Source organism: Crocodylus porosus, unplaced genomic scaffold (assembly GCF_001723895.1).
Source record: "Crocodylus porosus isolate Cpor-Errol unplaced genomic scaffold, CroPor_comp1, whole genome shotgun sequence".
NCBI classification, from domain to species: Eukaryota; Metazoa; Chordata; order Crocodylia; family Crocodylidae; genus Crocodylus; species Crocodylus porosus.
In genome coordinates this window covers 13,558,952-13,564,065 of record NW_017728949.1, presented here as the reverse complement: position 1 = coordinate 13,564,065, position 5,114 = coordinate 13,558,952, and positions in this window count along the sequence as shown.

Below are 5,114 nucleotides of genomic sequence, written 5' to 3'. Positions count from 1 at the left end.
TGCAGTCCCCATCCTTCTGCTGGTACAAGAACTGAGCAAAGCTAGAATAAATAGGCCATGTTCCAGTGTAAAAACTAAGTTATGGAGAACCTGTTGCATCCCTTCAGAGGTCGCTCCATTGGTTAGTGACTCTCTCTCTGCTCCAAAGTTCAGGGAAGTTGCTACCCAAGGTTTGAGTTCTGCTCATCATAAAAAAAAAGCAGCATCTATGGGATGTGAAACTGCATCTGGGTTTGGATCTTGTCACCATGCTTTCAGCCTCAGATTAAGGGCATTGTGATGCAAGGGCATCCCTATCAGTCACTCCTTTAACAATACTTGCCAATCGCCAAGCAGAGAACAACTATTGGTCAGTGGATGAATGCTAGAAGCATACTTTCTTTTTTTAACCCAACTTGCAAATTAGTGAGTTTGAAGTAAAAGCAGCTTTGGTGAGGAATAAAGAGGAAAAATGGAGAGAAAAAGTCAATCTGTGATCTCCCATTTCTTTTCAATTATTGTTTTACCGGAAGGCAGTTTTTCCATTTCTGCTCAGGAGAGTTAGTGGAGTGGCTCTTGAAAGGATTTCCCTTTGACAAGCTGTCTGACTGCCTTTTGCTGAACAGCCCCCTGTTTTCCCTCCAAGGCAGGTCTTTATTTGTGCAGAACTTAGAAACTTCACTGAGAAAGCACAGAATGGAGGTGGTCAGCTCAGCTTCCTTTGAGGTGTCAGACTCAACACTGTCCTTGCAGCTCATTAAAACACTGAACAAGCACAGGAAAGTATTTTAAAGACAAGGACATTTAAAAAAAATTGAAGCAAGTTTAGTGAGAGCGTAATGTGGGCAGAACAGCTATGCAAACTTCCCAGCTCACAGCATAGTCAGAGCTTGCTTCTCCCTGACAGAGACCCTTCAGTGCATCAGCTACATTGTTTCACTGATTTTATTTTTTAATATACACACACATATACATATATACACACACACATATATACATACACACACGAATTAAAGAGAGATTAGAGTTATATGTGACCCCCCAAAAATAAGATACGGAGGTCAGACTGATAGGGGAAAAATGGCTACTGCAACACATAGCAAGTGACCAAGATTCTTACAAAAGATTCTTGCTATATGAAAACTGCTATTGTCATATGCTAGTAATGGCATGACATCAACCCGCTCCCAACAGAGAGAAAGTGTTCAATATCCTGGGTAACACCCTGTGTTGTATTACCAAAGCACCTACACAACTTTTGATGGTCTGCATAATTCTGCAAGTCTCAGGACTGGTCACCCCTTCTGAAGAAAAGAGGCAGAAGAAAGAGGTGCAAGATGAGACTGGTCAGAACCCTGCAGCTTCTGGAGAGGGGAAAGACTGGAATTGCTTCCTAAAGGATACAGCTAAAGTTCCAGATTTGGGAACTGGAGTATGGACCCCTATATTAGCTAAATCCAGCTAGGAGCATCCACCCTGAAAAAATACATTCCACTCAGCCTCCTATGGCCACATCCACACTGCTGATGCAATAGTTTGCATTAGGTGCTAGGATTTCTGGGGGGTGTATCCAGGGCTGGAGACAGGCCTGGGCAAACCAGGTGGCTGCCTGGGGCCCAGACAGAAGTGGGGCCTGACAATGGTAATTTTTTTTCCTCATTGTGCGATTATCATCATCATCATCTCTGGCCAAAGAGGGAGCCCTGATACTAAAAGTTTGCCCAGGGCTGCCAGGAGTCTAGGTACAGTGCTGGGTATATCCCAGAGTCATTTGCACCTCCATAAGACGAGCCACTCTGGAAATTATTTTGTGGTGTCTTTGTCCTTCCTGAGCCCACTGTGGACCTAATTAACCAGAGTAAAGCAGAACCAGGTGCTAGAAAGATGTGGATCCCCTAAAGCATGAGGAGCTGTTCCTGTTTTTAATACAGCATGGTGCAGAGAGCAAACAAGACTCAGTAAAGGGCATTTCCAAAGCGGCCTGCAGCCCCCAGAGAGCAGTGGTAAGACGCAACATGATGTAATTGAACCAAATAATGAAAGGGATAGAGAGGGAACCCAGCCAAGAGGTAGAGGTGCTCTGTTATGTTAGAATAATAAACTCGGAAATGTAAGATGCTTAGGTTCACATTCTTCTTTGCCACAGGAAGCAAAGCATTCTTGAGCAAGTCACTTGATTCCTCTGTGCCTCAGTTCCCCACTGTTGTGGGACAAAATTAATTTTTTAAAGATCATGAGATGCTCCGATATCTAGCAATGGTGGCCCCAAAAGTAGCAGGAAGAACCTAGGCAACATTCAGCATGACCTTCTTGTGTCCTCATAACAAGATATTTAGCAGAGTTCAGATTCATTAGAATCTGGTTGTGCTATAAAGTGCTTCTGCCATGGCCCTAAACTTACAGTCTCTGCACTGCCAACCTTGCCCCTTAGCACCCATGCCACCCCAGCCCCTGCTCAGCACACTGAAAAGTTAGCACATTCAGAAATGCTAAAAAGATAACTCTGATTTCCCTGGACCCCTTCAAAGATGTGGGGGGTTTTTTCTTTAAAGGATAGCTTTCTCTTTCATTTAAGAAGAGACAACATCTTTAAGAGGCACTTGAGCCTCCTCTGTCTAGCGGGCTCCATTCTTTCGAGTGCAGTACATATGGCCTATTCATATTTAATGATAACTTTACAAGATATTTATCCAGGCTAGAATTCTACTCTCTGATAAACATTTCAGAAGCTTTGTATTTGGTGGCACAACTCAATAAAGGGCAAGAATTCAAGTTATTGGAAATTGAAGCCAGTCAACTTACTGGAAAATATCCATCAGTAGAGTTAGTTCACAATATGCAGTAGAGACTGTGTCTGACACGAACTGTTCTGATATTCCAAGTGCCAGCTGAACTCCTTGCATCTAGCTGACTGCAAAAGGCTGCCTAGGCAGAATACATTGCACGATCAACTCCTTCCAATTTCTGTGGCCAAAAAATGGTGGATCATGGGCTTAACCCCTCCCATTCACTACCTTGCAGCATATTCTATCCCCATTTCCAGGACAGGAGAGCTGCTAAGTGCTATATACTAAGCATTTGCTCCTGGACCGTGTCATACCTGCCTACAGCCCTCCTTGGTCATCCAGCAGGGCTCAGCATCTGCAGTAGGTTCCCCTGAAGTCTGTCCTCCTCACTGCCAAGAAGCCTTGAATGTCACCTGCCCTGGAGCCAGGGATCCTGCATGGGCTGTTAGAGGTAAGCATCCTTTGTACAAGTTTGATAAGGAAGGAAAAAGTCTAGCATCTGTTTAAATTCAGTGAAGCACAATTATGTTGCCAGAGCCAACCTACGCACCAGGTGTGATCAAGGGCGGAGACAGGAATCTTTTTGGTCTGGGATTTGTGGTGGGTACAAAATTGTTGTTTCATAAATTAAGTGCTAAGACCCACTCTGAAAGTAGTAGACTGTGCTCATCACCAACTTTCATCCCTTCCTGTACAAATGCATTTCCCAGAGCAGAAAGTAGTTTATTTTGGCTGGGCTGTAGATCATCACTGCAGCTGAGTGAATACCTCAAAAATGTTTCCAAGAATATTCTGTGGAATAAAAATATCAAATTCACTTTGGCTCTGTGGGGCCTTATGATGGCTTCCTGTAACTATTCTGGGGATGAAGTTGGCTGACATGAGTGTGCACATCAGTAGGGAATTTTAAGCAAGCATCGGAAAATATTCTTGGATACTGGAGTCAGTTCATGGAAAGCAAATTTGTAGCTCAGAAATGAGCTTATTCACACCAGAAACCTTATCAGCATTACTTTTATGCAATAAACTGAAGAAAAGCAAGACCATGTGTAACAACACAGCTCGGACACTGAGTTCACAAATCTCCAAATCACAGAATCAGAAAGAGGAGGGTTGGAAGGGACCTCAGGAGGTCATCTAATCCACTCCCTGCTCAAAGCAGGACCATCCCCAACTAAACCATTCCAATCAAGGCTTTGTCTAGTTGGGTCTTAAAAACCTTTAAGGATAGAGAGTCCACCACCTTCCTGGCCCAGGTGGGTAGCCCGTTATGTTTTTCCTCATATGTAACCTAAACTTCCCCTGCTGCAACCTGAGACCATTGCTCCTTATTCTGTCATCTGCCACCACTGAGACCAGTCTATAGCTCCATCCTCTTTGGAACCACTCTTCAGGAAGTTTAAAACTGCTACTAAATCCACCCTGTTTACTCTTCTCTAGACTAAATAAGCCTAATTTCCTCAGCCTTTCCTCATCAGTTATTTACACTGCCCTCTACTGGGCTCTTTCCAGGAGAATTTGTCCACATCCTTTCTGTAGTGTCCATTTTTGGGCCTCCCGTCCACAATACTCTAGAAGTGACCTCACCAGTGGCAAATAGAAGGGAAGAATCACTTCCCTCCATCTGCTAGCAACAGTCCCATTAATGCAGCCCAGCGTACTGTCAGCCTTCTGAGGAACAAGGGCACACTGTTGGCTCATATTCAGCTTATTGTCCTCTGTAATGCCCAGGTCCTTTTATGCAGAGCTGCTGCCCAGCCGGTCAGCCCCCAGCCTGTATCAGTGTATGGGATTGTTCTGTGCTAAGTCCAGGACTTTGCACTTGCGCATACTGAACCTCATAACATTTCTTTTGGTCCACTCCTGCAATTTGTCCAGGTCTCCGAATCCTCCAGTGTATCCAATCAGTAAATCAACCAGCAGCCCAGAGAGTAAAGCACATCCATAGAAGGTATTTTGGAATATAGCTTCAGAGGAATTATGATTAAATTGCAGAGCCCAAGGGGGTAAGATATTGTACAAGCCTATTATTAAGAGGCTATCTCAAACATAAAGAGCTTAAATTAGAGACAAAAATGAACAAGTTGGGAGCTGAAAAAAAGGTGGCAGTGCAAACTTAACCGAATCAGTGTCTTGTTAGGGATGATTTGTGGCTTCTCCTAAGGTCAGCTGTATTTTTAGTTCATAGATTCATAGATCCATAGATGCTAGGGTCGGAAGGGACCTCAATGGATCATCGAGTCCGACCCCCTGCATAAGCAGGAAAGAGTGCTGGGCCTACGTTACCCCAGCTAGATACACATCCAACCTTCTCTTGAATCCCCCCAGGGTAGGGGAGAGCACCACCTC